This window comes from Ammospiza caudacuta, chromosome 4 (genome assembly GCF_027887145.1).
Source record: "Ammospiza caudacuta isolate bAmmCau1 chromosome 4, bAmmCau1.pri, whole genome shotgun sequence".
NCBI classification, from domain to species: Eukaryota; Metazoa; Chordata; class Aves; order Passeriformes; family Passerellidae; genus Ammospiza; species Ammospiza caudacuta.
Window position 1 is genome coordinate 12342745 of NC_080596.1, and position 16114 is coordinate 12358858.

Consider the following 16114-nt stretch of genomic DNA (forward strand, 5'->3'; position numbering starts at 1 on the left):
TTACTTGGTTTCAACCAGAAAAACCTACCTTTTGCCCCTTCTTTCTCTCTGAATCCACCAACTCTTTTTGAATGGACAAAGTAGTTGTTTTCATAAACAATTAAACTAATTTTTAAATCAGGTCTCTGGGATTTTCAGTTTTCAGTTGTAATTTCTGCCTACATCTTTCCTTTCTCTCAGGTTATTGTATAGTTTCCTCAGTTTCAGGGAACTGTGTAAAGCTCAGTGACAAGACCGTGCTTTGCTTAATTCTTCCTCCATATTTTACTTTCTCAACTGATCCCTACTGCATTTTCTTTTTATGTGTGCCTTGCAGCCTTAACATTCTTCAGCCAATTTCCATCAGATGATCCATAAGAAATGGGATTTTTCCATTCATATAATCTCTTCAACAAGACTGCGATATGAAGATCCATGCTACCGAAATCCTCAGCTTCACCAGCCATACTGTTCACCTCATGGCAGGTGAGCAGTGATGTATTTCTTAGACAGGAATTTGGCTTGGTTTTTCCTCTTCAACTCTTTCATAGTCCGTGAAGTTCTTTAATGTGTCATTCATTCATGAATTCTTTTCCGTTTGACGTGCAATGGAAAAAATGTGATCATTAATAGAGATATAGAAGATAAATGAAGACTCAATAAGAATATGATTTGAAGCAAAACTTTTTTCTGTCCTGCCTTGTTTATTTTTTCCTCTGTTATCAAAATAATTTGGTTTTTATTCCAGTTTAGGATAGTTGGTTACTGCTTTTGGTAAGAACTTTGGACGGATTGTGGAAAACATTGTGTCATCAAGTTTTTTTTAGAATTTGTCTTAAATCTTATGGGATGTGATTTAATAATTTTCTGAAATTAGTTGTCAGTACTAACTATATATCCCCCTGTATATATCCAGCTACCTTATTTTGTTTGAATAATTCCTGCAGCCTATAATTCCTTGGTCTAGTGGTATACTGTATGATGGTGTTTCAGTTGAGTGATTTTTTTTTTAATTTTCCAGGAGCCCACAAATTTGAATAAGCTTCTTTGTTTTGAATTTAGATAAGAAAAAATAGCTATTGTGACTGTCTTTTGCATACCTCACTCCATAATTTTTCCTGTGTGCTGCCTTTATTTCCTTCTTTTCTGAAATATGTCCAGCTGCTTCAGCTTCCAACCTCATGGAAAGTCCTCCCCCCTGTATTCCTTCATTCTCATCAGCTTTTTATTTGTACCCTCTGATTTTGCAATATTTTTTAAAAATAGAGGGATTGTGTGTAAGTAGTAAATCCACTGTGAATTCTAAATATTGAATATCTAAGTGAGAAAGAAACAGGCCAAATGGAACTTCAGTTAAAACAAATAGTACACTTGGAAATTATATTTTCATTCCAATCTTTAAATGGATGGGGGAAGGAGAAGTCAAAGTTAAGTTGGAATATCATTTGGGAGAATACAACGCAAGACTGGCTGAATTACGAAGAAGAGAAAAAACTTCTTGATTTTTTCAAGGGAACAGAAAACCAGATTCCTGAAAATGTGAGATTTTGCTTAGGTCACGCCTCTTTGTTACTAGGTGACTTGATATACTGGGCACTCTGGGGTCTGTTGAAGTTTCTCTTGATGTGTGTGTTTGCAGTGGGGAGCAAAGCAATTACGGCAGTAGGCTAGGAATATGTAAGCTATGGGGCCAGTGGAGAGAAGTCCAAAGAAGGAGTTGTATCAGAAAACCACCTGTTGAATGTGTGTGACTTGACACGTTGGAAGAAGGGGCTTGTTTTGGTTTTTACCCCTTTGATTTTAAGACGTGCTGGGTGTGCACACAAATGTTCATGGAAGTGCATTCCTCTGCAAGAAGCCTGTGCAGCAGCTGGGCTTTGTCCCTGTGCATTGTCAGCATGCAGTGCTTAGCAGACTTCTGCAAAAGTTCCTATATCACAGTGGTATATCATTTTTAGAGGAAGAAGGATTTGAGGCAAGTTGCATGGGGTAGTGATGGTCCTCAGCCTGCCCTGTTTGGTTGGTTCCCTGTGTTGGGTGACCATCCTTCCCTCGGATGTGCACAAGTGATGGCAATGTGACAGCAACTTTCTTAGTCTCATATGGGACCAGGATTTTGAGTTTGAGTGTCAATACCTCATTTCAGACAGTCAGTTGAAGGGACAGCATATGAAGGAAAGGATGATGTTGACTTTGTAAGGTTTCTTAGAACTCTTTATTGCATCTTTTGCTCTGCTGCATTGCCCCGATGAATTCTTAAATGCTTTGCACAAGTTCGTGTATGGGCAGAAAAGGGAACTTTTTAATTTTTTTTTTTTAACTAACCCCAAGCATCTTTCAATTGACTTCAATTTTCGTGCTTAAAGCAAGTGTTCAGGGAGACTTCTGGGGAGAGCTCTGTGGAAAGGTACACCAAGCTGGTTTGGGACTCTTGCAATACAAGGCTCCCTTCTGTCATTGATCTGGTCAGGAGAAGTGCAACTTTGCAGCTTAGGGCCCTGTGGCTTGTGGATCTTTGCTGGACAATGAGAGAGAGAGAGGCCCATGGTATACAGCAGCAGAGGCCCAGTTAGAAAATAAAAGTGCTTTCTTCCTTACATGCTTTGGCTTACAGGATAGGAATACTTGAGCTCCACAGGCACACACAAACAATATGCTTCAGGGAAAGACCACAAATATGCTAAAAATCATAATCTGATAATTCAGATGCTTTCAAAATACAAATGTCCTGTCATTTTTTTCATAACAAAAATGATCACTTAAGACTTTACCAGAGCTTAAATATTCACAATGTAAACATCAACAAAACTGATGATTGTTTCAGCACCTAATGTGCCTTTCACTGTAGAAATAAATATTTTGGCACCCTATCTTTCCATATGATATTTCTAATAGGAACCTACAGTGCAGAATCACCATTTGGTTAGACAGCTGAAGTAAAGCAGATTAGATATGCAGATATGGAGACTTCTTTTCCAGACACTTTTCCATTTCTGAAACTCATTTTGTTATCGCTATTTTAATCTTTTCAATGCAATCAGAAATTTCTTTCCAAACTCCTGAGCCCATCTTCTCTTGAAGAATGCAATAGTTTATGACTTCTCAATTTTTTTCCCACCCGAGACCCAAACCAGCTGCAGGCTACGCTTTGTTTCTCCTTCTTCCCTCCCTCCCAGATGAAAATCCCAGAATCTTTGGTCTTGGCAAGAAAGTGCAGCACTTTTTTGCTGTGGGTTATTGGGGGCTGGGTGTAGAGGAGTGAAATGGAATTGGGTTTCCATGCCTGCCTGTACTGCATGTGCAACCAAAAGCAGCTGTTATGGAGTACCCAGCTGCATTAGTGGGGCTAATTTGGTACATGACTGGTGATGCGCCCCTTACTGCTCCTTTGTCATGGTGCTGGCAAGGTTTGAGTTAGTTTCTTAGCCAGTTCTGCTCAGTATAGGATCCCTCTCCTGGAGACTGTTTCTGAATATGGTTTGTTATTTAAGATGCACTGATCTTAGTAATTTATGCTATTGTTCCATAGATGTATCATTTTTCTGTGGCTTCATGTTTCTACTGCCATTCAGATCATATTAAACATGGTTTTTCCTTTTTAAATACTAACATCTAGGATTAATTTAATCCCACATTTTTTCCTGGATAACTCAAAGTTTTGGATGAATCACTTCCAAAAAAATATGAACATGTCCAAACCTCAGCCTAAATGTGAAATTAAACCAGGATTCAATAGGTTTGGAGTAAAGCCTGCTCTTGGGCCCTCCTCAGAGTACACACTGAATCAATGTTGAATCTGTCCTAACAAGTCTGACAGCCTTGCTGCATTGCCTAGTACCTTTGGATCCTCTGTGTTTGGGAGTTTCTTCTGCGTGATCCATATCTGAAGCATAGCAAACTCAGACAAGCAAAACTTCTGAGAATTAGATGGAATTAGTTAAATAATGGAAAGGGATCATTTCTGAAACCTGATGTTGCCAATTTGTAGCTTGTTTTTCTTGCAGGTATGACTTCTCAGTACGTTTTTCAACAAAGGGAAATGTTTCCAAAGAATTTTGCACTTTAGGCTCCAACTATTTTAACAGAAAGAGTTGAAAGCAGTTGGACCTCCCTAGCAAGAGAAATATGGGAAGGCACCAAATAAAGTGAGCAACTGAGTGTGACATGCATTCAATGCATGGCACACCTACAAAGGAAGGAACTTGTAATTTCTCTCTAAGGCTGAGTTAGGGCATCACTTTATCAATGTTCTTCTGCTTTGCAGTTTTTTGGAAATTCCCTGAATTTTCTCTTAGATCTAAATATGACTGCTTGTGCAGTGTTCTTTTATCAGTTAGCATTACCCTTTTGTTATATATGGAAACTGTATTCCGCTTTTTTTAAGACACATCTGAGGAACCATGAGAAGTTCTATGTTACATATAAAACTGTAGTATAGTAAGCAATATAAGTATTATTCAGCTATAAATCAGCAGAAAAGCTTACACTTTCATTACACTAAAACAGAACCATCTGCAATGCCACCTAATATGGATGAAAGGAGCACACTGGAACTGGCAGTTGTTAAATGGGAAAGAGCGAAAAGTAAGGGTTGTAAAGGCCTTGGCAATTTCACTGAAAGGGACATAATTCTTTTTCTACAAACCGATGTTTAATTTTATAAAAAAAGGAACATGTAATTGATCTGGGGATAGGAAGAGAAAGATAGTAAAGAAAGCAAGAATTAGGAGGAAGAAGAGTAGAAACTTCAAATTGCTCAGAAGTTGAGTTGAACTATATTTTGTAATCCACCACTAAGAGTGATTATTTGCTTACCTTGTAAACATCTGAATTTTTTTTGGTTCTCCACTAACAGTGTAAATTCCTATATTTCCTTTTTTTGAAGTTAAAATGGGTTCATCACATGGCTGCTGTTTTTCTTCTGGTCTGTTTCTGTTCTCACTGAGGATCTCCTTTTCTCCTGTTTTTCACAAACTTTGCAGTCTCTGCTTCCAAGATATGTGTATCTCTTTCACCTTGTTTCTTGATAGGAATCCTTTATCTCTGCCTTTCATCTCTCTTGCTTTCCAGTATGGAAGGTATATTTTATTCCTCCTCTTCTTCCTGCCCTTATGATGGGCTGTTATCTATCACTTACCCTATTCTGACAGACAAGTTGCAACCCTTACAAAGGTCAGACCTTGGGGTGAGATTTGTATCTGTCTCTGTCTTCAGAGAAATGAGAAGCTTGTGGCTGTGCTGCTTTCTGAATTGCATAGTAAAGCAATGCAGGAAAGGAAGGGAGGTGTAACAGGTAAGTCATCTGTTGTCCTGACACAAGGCTCCAACAGGGTAAAGTTAAGGAAGGTGAGCTGTGATCCTTATGTGCAAGTGTTCTGTAGCTCATTGTCTCTCCTTTGGTTTGGTTCACAACAATTTTTATCTAAATAGACTTGATATTTATGTCTCAGTGTATATGCTATCATGAAATACACTGTTTTAATTGTGAGTGTCAGTTTGGGTTGTTGAATGCAGTGTCCTTGCCCTTAACCAAAATAAAAACCAGACACAGTGCACACACACGGTGCAGGGAGGAACATGGATATAACCTTATGATTATGTCATCTAATATAGTTGAAGCCACTGGTGTTCACCAGCATTGGGCTGTGGGCCAAAATTCAGCCTCAGTGCTCTTCTAGGGGCTGCATAGAGTTGTCCTGTTGGCTACACTCCCCCCTTTTCTCTTCCCTCTGCTTCAGTGTCTGAATTAAGCAGTTTGGCAGACAGGAGAATTAACTCTTGTAAGACTGGGAAAGAATGTGGAGGTAAGAGACTCCAGAAAGGCTGGGGTCTTCCAGGCTGCGTGTAATTGTTGCTGCTGTAAATAATAATTGCTTTATGCCTAACATTTGGGAAAGCCTGGGGTCAATTTTGTGTTGATGTTTTACAGCCTTCTGAAAATAGTGGAGGAAAGTAGTCTTTGGCAATGATAGCTCTGCAATAAAGCAAAGGTGAAGGGACACCAGCACCTGTTCTCATCATTGCTGTCTCCTTTACCACACACAAAGCACCACCAATTTCACTGTCACAGAGGCATAATCTTTGTTCTGTCTGAGAACCTGATTTTCTTACAGTGTTCATACTTTTGTAAAGCCTAGAGTTGCAGGATCTCAAATACCTGTTCCCTGACAAAGCAGGAGCCCTCATGACAAGTTTTGGGGGTTGCTGAGAAGGCAAATGGCATCCTGGCTTGTAACAGGAATAGTGTGGCCAACCAAACTAGGAAGGGGTTGCCCTCTCTGTGTGGCACTGATGAGGCTGCACCTTGAGTGCTGTGTCCAGCTCTCGGCCCCTCACCACAGGAAAGACATTGAGGTGGTGGAGTGAGTCCAGAGAAGGGAGTGGAATTGGTGAAGGATCTGGAGCACAAGTCCTCTGAGCAGTGGCTGTACGAGCTCAGGGTGTTCAGTCAGGAGAAGAGGAGACTTGGGAAAGCTGACTCTGCCTAAAAAGGTTGTAGTGAGGCAGGGGGATGGTCCCTTCTCCTACATAACAAGGCGTAGGATGAGAGGAAGTGGTCTCAAGTTGTGCCTGAGGAGGTTTAGGTTGAAGAAAAGATTTCTTCACAGCAAGGATTATCAAACATTGGAACAGACTGCATGGGGAAGTGATGGACTCACTATCCCTGGAGGTTTTCAAAAGATGTATAGAGGTGGCAGTTAGGGACGAGGTTTAGTTGTAGACTTGCCAGTGGTGGGCTAACAGTTGCATTCAATAATCTTAAAGGTCTTTGCAAATCTAAATTATTCTGTGATCCCATAAGTACCTCTGGACATGGTTAAATGGGCATTATTATTCTGGAATTTTAAAGTGTCCTTCACTGCTTGTTTTTATTCTGATGTTTGAATGTAATTTTGGGCCAGTGAACTCTAGTCCTGACCATCTCTTCAGTGTACATACAATACATTTTTCTTTATTCCTTATTTGTTCTTCTCCCTTCTTGATATCTTGTCTTTTTTTTTCTTTCACATTAATCTTTTACTTTTTTTCCTTCATATTATTCTATTGTCTTTTCCTCTTCAAATCTTTATTTGCATGACCAAGTTCAAGCTCTCCCCATTGTTACTTGACATTCACCCTATTTCTCTTCACCATGTAAGTGTTTTCATTGCTTACATCAACTCTCAGGTCAGCATGCTGTCTTTGTTTTCAGACAGAAACCTTTTCACTCTGCTGGGAACATGCAGCAGCCTTGCTTTATTGGACAAACTGGGAAGTGGTTTGTGTAGTAATTTCTGGGTGGTGGGTCAGCATTGGCTTCTGTGAGCTCCTGGCTCTCTGAGAGGTGCTGTGCTGCCTGCTCCATGGTGTGTCTTCTCTGCTCATTGCCAGATCACAGGGACTGTGTCTTGAAACTGCTGGAGAGAGAGTGGAAGATGCTGGCTACTGCCCCCAGAGCTGCAGCCAGCAGTTTGTGTGGGGCATGTGTTTTCCAATAATTCAGTATTCTCAGAATTTTTTAAAACTCCGCTGAGAAGGAATGATTTCCTTCTGCTGACCTGTCAGGATGGGGCCAGAACTTCAGCTGGGGTTTGGGCCTGCTGCAGAGCAGTACCTTTAGTAAGAAAGGCTCAAATTGTTGGGCTTCTGAAATTTTTTTTTTACAGCCCTGATTTTTCTAGGATGGTGGTTATCTCTGTGCTGAGTACGTCAGCAAATAAGAAGGACATTGCTGCTGCCATTTAGCGATCCTATTTTTGTGTTTGAGAGTGTGTGGGCAAAGCAAGACCTGGACAGAGGCATAAAACCTCTGGGCAGGAAAGGTGTCTCTGTGACAGCTTGTGCTGACAATGGAGTGTTTGTTCTGCAGCGTGGTGTAGCTTCAGGCTGTGCAGTGGATTTAGCTCAGCAAGTGCTGCTTGCCTGGAGCACAACTGATTGCTTTGGAGCTTTTGCATTAATAAAAGTTAGTCCTACGGCCACATCTCCATCTTCTCACTCCAGAACAGCCTGCTGTTGTACCAGTGGAATTACTGTGTGCTCTAGACTTTAAATCCATAAATTGCTAATGCCAGACTGTTACGATGAGCAGCTTTTTGATATCCTTTACAAGTTAAAAAGTACTCAGGCCTGTTGACAAAGCAAAGAAATGGTGTCAAAAATAATTTTAAAACCTTTTGACCTGCAAGGTTTAAGAGAATTAGGCACAGATTCTTTGCTTTAAGCCTCTTGGTGACAAGAAATATGGTCCTATGCTAGCCAGTTTGATTGACAGTGACGTTTGTAGTTTCAGCTGCTAATACACTATGCTCCTTGTATATTCCTAGTGTGTAAATATAGAATAATATTTGTCACCTGGGTTGATGGATTATGCATAAGTGAGACAATGTGGTTAAAATTCTAAAGCATAAATGAAAAAGCATAAACTTTACATAACTCATAAAGCAATGCTTAATACTCATAATGAAGTATCCTTATTTTAATCAAGGGAAACTGTCAGACTTTAAAACAAGCAAAGATTATGCAGCTGGCATGGTGTGTGGGGCTTTTTATAGCTCCATGCTACTAACCTGCATCATTGGATTTTTGACAACCATAATAAAATGTATTGGAAAATTGATTAGTTTTAAGAGACTCCTCATAGCCAGCTGCTTTTATTTGTAAATGTCATGTATTCAGCCGTTGCAGGCTTCATCTCTTCAAGAGGAATTCTTGGCTGAATGTGAACCTTTGCATAGGTATAAAAGCACTCTTGTTTCATATTCTTGAATTAGTTTTGAGCATTTTCATGTGTATTTGCAGAAGTAAAATTTTCCTAAAAGCTTTCCCACCATAAATAGTTGCATATTTACTTATTCCCACCATGCCATAATCACAAATTATTTGTGCTCTTGAGAGGTCATAAATTTGTAATAATACCAAGATGACTTTGTAATTGATATTTTCAGAAAATTCCAGAGTTTTTTTTTCAAGGAAAAGAGCACGGTTAAGTTATTGATTTTTTTGGGTAGAGAAAAGAGAATTTACCATGAAAAATGTGTTATCACCTCTTGAAATATGCAGTAAAATTGGCATTTTCAGCATTCTGCTCTTATCTTTATTTGCTGATAGAGAGAATATCCAGATTTTTTTAGCTTTAAGGGAAAGGCTATGGTTAGGTTCCTATTACTCAGCATTTAGTAAATATGAAGTACAAGAAAAGGAGACATAGCCCTGTACCTTTCACAGGTTTTGTTTAAGGAAAGCACTTTTCATTGCATAAAGTAATCTAAATAAATGAAAGTTCAAAACAGCATCTCTTTTAATCTGCCTTTTATTCACATAAAATTCTGCCTCCTGAAGCCCTTTTATAGACTAAGCTATCCTGCTGACCTGGGGGGGTTCTGTATGAGGCGAAGGACTTGCCTGTAAACTGGTATGTTTTTTGTAAACCACTCTGAAGCAGTTTCTGTGAGGCCACATCCTGCCCTTTGGGTGTATACTGAGTCCTAATAGATGTCAATGGCAATTTCATGCATGTTTTGCCGTGCCCTTCAGTATTGTTTTGTTCTATGGAGATATTATTGCAGAGTGTTTGGTTTCTGATTAGATTTTTTTTTTTTAATTTTTTTAAATAATGTGATGAGCTTTCTGTGGCTGATGGCTGGCATTTAACATAAAAAGCCCAGATTCAGAAGATAGAAAAATGGATATGAACATAGATATCAGCATGACTAAGATTATTTTATTTGGTTTTAGCAATGAGGAATTCAATTAGATGTATTTTATTATTTGTTCTGTTAGCTCACATATTTGCTTTGTTACTTTAGAAACCAGCTTCTGAACCCAAGCATGCCCACAGCTGAAATGAGGTGTATTCTCAGATGAAATGTTTTAAAGTGTTAGTTATCTTCAATGGATTGTTTAACTACCTGCAGTAGCTTCTTTCATATTCTTGAGTCTCTGCTGTATTCTAGACTGGAAGGTCCAATTGTCACATTACTTTGTGGCAGTTTGTGCATTTCTCACCTGTTCAGCGAAACCCTGGAAAGTCATTTGGCAGCATGAGTTAGAAGAGAAAGGTTACATTCCCTGCATGTACCTATTCACGCCATGTACCCATAGTTTGACAACATATACCATTTATTAAACCTTCTGGCTCAGAAAAAAGGTGCAAAGAATGTTGCTATAATAAGACAACATAAAAAATAGCAATAAGTTCTAAAAGAGATGATGACTAGCCTGTGTTTCATTTGGTGTGGAGGTTACTTCTCTAGTTTTTAGTAGACTTTTACTTCTATACCTGGAGGAATTCTATTTATGGCTAGATGCTATGGACCAGACTTATTTATATTGTATGGATAAAATAATTTAAGTAAAAAGAGAAATAAATGTAATTTTTATTGTTTTGTAGAGGAGAAATTGCCCTTAACTTTTTCTTATTTCATTCTTTTAGCCTGATGAGGTTTTTCAAAGATGGGAAGTTGAAAAGAGACTATTTAAATAAGATTCCTTGAGCTCCTAGCTGTCATAGGTGCTGTTCATAGAGTTTTAACCCTTCACTCTATGAATATTGAGCTTCATACCTTTTCAGGTTGCCTAATTTAGTGTAAAAAAAGTTATCTAGTCTGTGTGAGAAGATGCCAAGAGAAAAACGTACTATTGGTTGACTACCAATTTTCTTGAAAAAAGTCTTTGCCCTCACTTCAATTTGTTTTCCTTCAGCATTCAGATGTAGACTTCTATTATAATTTTCAATTACTTGGTTAATTTTGGACTCTTGATACATTCTCAGAGTGGAAAAATAAAGCTCTTGGTCACTCACCCTTTGTGCATTCTGAGGATTCTGCTCTGTTAGAGATCATCCCCAGTATGCACAGTATTTTAAGTTTTGACACACTTGAAAAGTCAAGTTCACCTCCCTCCCATATGAAAAGAACCCACAGATTTTTTTTCCTGTAGGCTAGCATTTAAGAACCTATGTCAAGCTGTCCATGGCAGCTCCATCTAGCAACCTCAAAGATTATGAAAGCAGCATTTGCACCTCAATATTTCTCTATAATTTTTCCCTTTCTCCTTTTCTAGTTGTTATGATTTTTGATTTTTTTTCTAATAATAATTCTGATACAGAAAAAGATCCTAACATATTTCTTATTTCTAAAAAAAATAATTAAAATGCATAATTTTTCTGTTCTTTGTGCATCTGATGGAATGTAAAGATTTGTGAAAATATATCCTGTCAAGTGATAGAAAAATGTTATACCTAGACCAGCTGCAAAGTGTAAATACAATCTGTGGTGTAAATTTTTCAAGTTCAAAACTGACAAATAATGATACAAAGCTTCTTATGAGCAAGCAATTCTAAAAATAAAGTAGTAAATGGGAATCCTTATTTTGCATGACAAATGAACAGAAATATTAACAGTTGATGGCTATGGTTGTCATCCAGTTTATAGCTTTTCATTTTTTCAATTAGAATTTAAAAATGCCAACAGAAGCAGATGTGTAATTAACCCTTTAAGGCCTTCCAAGTCTTGCCAGATTCTGGGTTGATTGTGTAAGGAAGACCACACCTTTAACTCTTCTATTTTGAGGGTTGAGATTTATTCTAAGAGGAAAGCTGGGGAAGTAGCTTGGCTGATAAGGGTAGACTGATGTGCCAGGACTTGATTTCTCTATGCTGTAGAAACTGGTGCTACTGATGTAATGCTGGAATCATGTCAATGTTGTGTAACTTTTACTTTGAGACACACTGCTCTGCTTACATTGAAAGATTGAGGCATGCGTTTTCTTCCCTCAGAGCTCTTGCTGCTTGGGTATTTGTTATATGCTTTAGAGGTCAGGCAAATTCCTGAAATGGACTGAATAATAGATTGATTTGGTTTGATTTTGTTGTTGTTGTTGAAGTCAGTGGTTTGCTGAATTAGAGAAAAGTCAGGCATCTCTGTCTGTTTAATGAAACCATTTCTGAAGTGAAGGGGAAGTAATAGAAATAGGAAGTCATTAATTTCTGATGTTGTATAATAGCCCATCAAGACTTCAAATTATGTCAAAACCAACATAGTGCACTAATGTGTTAGAGTACAAATGTCAGTCTCTCAAACTGTGGTTTTTTCTCATTTCTGCATCTCTTGGTCTCATAAAGTGGTTTTCTAGCTTTCAAAGGTTCAGTACCCTTGATTCCAAGTGCTGGATTATCCTGGACAGAATTATTGAAATAACATGCCTCTAAGAGATAATAATGCAATTCAGAGAAATGAAGTAACTCATGTTGCAGATGAACTGAATGTTTAACTTCACGTTTTAATAAGTAAAACCAGAAACATACCTTGTTTCCCATGTGCAGAATCTGTCCTGAGTCTGTCATAAGGTAGGGAATCTGTCCACAAGCCTATTATCAATCCCTGCTGACAACTATGATGCTGCAGTATCATCAGTGTAATCCCTAGGTATTTGACAGAATAGGGTTAAATAGCTCTTGTAAATTGTCATTTACCCTTTGTGCCTTCCCATTTGGATGGGAGTGCCTTGAAACTGAACTCTGAGGAAATCAGCTGCATCTGAAGGAAGAACACACAGAAATTGGTGTGAACATGCTGTGTGTTCCCAGCAAGCTAAGCAGGAAAGTAAAGAGATCAGGACTTGAGGCTGCGAGAACTGGCTGTGCAAAACAGGGAGAAGGCACAATTCAAAGGGTGGGCTGCAGGAACGGAAACCTGGCTGCCCATCTATGTTCTGGCTTCTTGATGGGCAAAAGAAGAAATTATTATTGTAAATTTCCAACTTTGCTTGCAATGGACTGTTTTGGGTCCTTGATAATTGTACATTTACTGAATGGATTGTGAAAGGTCTGAGAACTTATGTTCATATCAACCCGCAGTCAAACATACAAGAGTATAAGATCATTAGTGCCCTTCTACTGAGAACCCCACTGGCATGTTTTTCTTTCTATCAGGAGGCTAGCGAGAGAAAAGCTGCTGGGGCCTTGGACGAGCTCAAGGACTTGTGAGCACATGTGCCTGGAAAGTGACTCTCCACTGCAACAGCCTGTGGGGTGTCCTTGTGGGTTGTTATTTTATGGAAACCCTGATTTTAAGGTGGCTGCAGATGGTAAAGTAAGTGACATCATCATACCACAAAGAAAAGAAATGCTTGCCATTTATTTCTGTTACATGGTAACCACATTTCTTTCCCCCATTTTTGCATATATTTTATTATAGAATTGCTTTCTTCAAGGAAGTTAACAAATAAGTGTTGGGGGAAAACTAAAAGTGTGAAATACATCAATTTTTGTTCATTAATGTTTTCTTTCCAAGAGCTCTTTGCCCAGTTAGCTTTTATCTGCCCAATATTTACTGAACTCGATGCAGTAGCTTGTTAAAATACATTAAATGATACAAAAGAAAAAAATCCAAACACGAAGCCTTTCTCCTATTCTGTTTAAAACCCCACTCCATTTAAGATAACTGAGAGCTCTGTGCCACATGGAGGACACAGCGCTTTTGAAAGGAAGATATTTCCTTGTTAAGTAATAAGTTTTCCATTTAGAACATCCAGCTACTCTCAAGCTTCTACCAGCAAAGTAAAAGAATACTTTGCACCCATGGACTAATTTTAGCTAACACAAACCAAACATTTCCCTCTTCAACCAAATGACCTTGTGGCCACCCTAGAAGTGCTTATGTGAAACAGCACAGAGGCTGTTGGGAGGTGTTGATCCTGGCAGGGGGATGATTTCATGGGGCTCTGCTGATGTCCTGAGTCAGGTGATGTGGCTCACAGACCCAGGAGGCAGGCAGTCAAATTCATCTAGGCCATGAACTTGAAGTGCCCTGATGGAAACAGCAGGAGTGCCCCATGGCAACAAGTGTTTTGAAATGAAAAGTCTGTAAAACTGTCTTCAGACTGGATCAGCCTGTCCACTTTAATAATAATGTTCAAGTGGGGCATGATTGTAAATTACACAGATTTTAGAGGAGGATGGTGGTAGTCTGCTTCATGACATGGGAAGCACCAGCAATGAAGACTGGTGAGCTTTAAGTTAAGAATCACTCACCTCTGCTCATTGCTGAAGAATAGCCTTTCCAATATGAGGAAGCACAACAGCAGTGCCAGAGGAGCATCTCCACAAATGCGCACCAACTTCCGAGTTGCCCCATTTGCAGGGAGTAAATACCTGACAGCTGATTTCAGCAGGTTTGAACCTACTCTGCAGCTGGAGATTGGGAGTAAGGAAGAACATGGCTTTATCTCACGGTGTTGTTTGACATAAACCTTGTTGTGCATCCTGTTTTGATGATCAGGGAATGTTGCCATTACATTTCTACCATTCGCCTAGAATCAATGCTTTTAGAATAGTACTGCTCCCTCTCTTGGAACAAGCAAGAAAATCCAAACCAAAAACCATATTAATGTTAATATTGGTATCCTTATACAACTTAATTGAGTACACGAACCTCAGAACTAGTTTCAGGATACTTTTTTCATTACAGAGATTCTGAGGTTGATGGCTCTGGAGGGTAGAAGGGGCCATTAATTGCACTGCATAAGGCAGTGAATTTCCCTGGTGGTTCTTGCAGCTGGTTAAGTAACTTGTGACCAAAGTAGCTGAGTGTGGTTTTTGAACACATAGGAGGGATCTCCTCTTATTGATCACAAGAGAGATGATTGTTGTAGTTGTCTTTTTGTGCAAAGCAGTATCTGATGTGGAATAAGAGTCTAAACAGTAAATGGGTGCAAAGAGGATCTTGGGGACATAGTGCTAACACAGTCTTCCAGTGGGAATACAAACCACGTATGTGGGCAGAATAAAAATTCTGCTACAAACTTTTCTTCAGCATTTATAGAGAAAAGGAATATTTTATGTCTTCCTGGAGCTGGATGTAGTGTAATTGAGAGATTGAGGGTGTGACAAAAGGTTTGGGAGGTCAGAACTAAGTTGTTTTGGCAGAGATGTTGTAGGGAAATATGCAAATATCTATTGTTAATCCTGTTATTGAAGGATGCCATTGCATTGGCTGGAAGAGGCATTAAACATATTCCTCACACAGCTCTGGCAGTGGATCTCTTTCCCACTGTAAAAACTTCTGAATATTGTGATCTCATTCTTGTGTTTGTGTTTATGTATGATGGACAGGGCTGCTAACACTACCTGTGCTTAAGGTTGCTTAACACTTTCAGACAGAAGGTTGTGTTTTTAACTGCCTGTACTAATGCTGCCAAAGCTTAAACAATTCGGGCTGAGATTTTCCAGATGGGTGTCTTCATTCAGGAGAGGTGGGGAGGGGAAGGATTTCAACCAGGCCTATATTGGTGTACTTCTTAGAATAAGCTGACAGAAAATGACTTTTTTTTCATATTACAAAGGGAAAAGGTCCTGCATCTTGCTTCACTTGGAGGGGTAGGGTGAGAAACCTTACAGCCTATGTTTTTCCACTTGAAATCTGGCAGGCAACATTTGATCTTGGGGAGAGGAGAGAGAAGTAAATGACAAAGAAATGAAAAATTGCACCTCAGTATAAAGATAAATTTTAAAATGTCTATCTTATGAGACTAATTTAATTTTCACATAAAACCTTAGTTCTGGTATTTTCCTGCATCTTTGATGTCTGACTGTGCAGCCTTAATGTCATTTCAATGTGCGAAAAATGTGATATGACTACTTTTTTTTTCATGATGAAGTGAGCTAAGCAAGGCCTCCATCAAGTGATATAATTTTGGCATTTATGCCATTCAGCTTCTCTGCCAAAGCCTTCAGATCTTTTTCCCTGAAGCAAATGGAGTGATGTACAGTGGCTGCCATTGTGCATGGGCATCTCAGCAGGTAGAGCCCAATCAGCTACACTTTGCAAGCAGGTATTAGAGCTCTTCCTTAAAACCACAGGACTGCTGAGACACAGAACTCTTAGGCTTTAATACAAGCTCTGTCTGGATTGGTGCTTAGGTAAAAGCCTCATTTCCTTCCTTTTCTGAACTGCAATGCTTATAGTATTGTTCAGTAATTCTCTTTCCAAAATACCTTCAGAGTAAAAAGAAGCTTCAAGAAAGCCTGGGGTCAGGAAGTAATTTTTATTCCTCCTTCACTCACAGCATGTTGAGTAACTTTTATGTTTTTGTACTTCTTTTTTTCAGGTATATAAGGAAAAATCTAAACACGATTGAGCAAAATGTTTGCTTT

The 16114-nt window shown here is 38.9% G+C and overlaps 1 long non-coding RNA gene across 1 annotated transcript in view; it reads left to right on the forward strand.

Moving 5' to 3' along the window:
* LOC131557222 (uncharacterized) overlaps positions 1-13187 on the forward strand; it is a 58528-nt gene extending 45341 nt beyond the window's left edge. Inside the window, exons 2-3 of the long non-coding RNA XR_009274714.1 lie at positions 317-465; positions 12893-13187. This is a non-coding gene — a long non-coding RNA (uncharacterized LOC131557222). The remainder of the gene's footprint in view (positions 1-316; positions 466-12892) is intronic.
* Positions 13188-16114: the final 2927 nt, after the last annotated feature.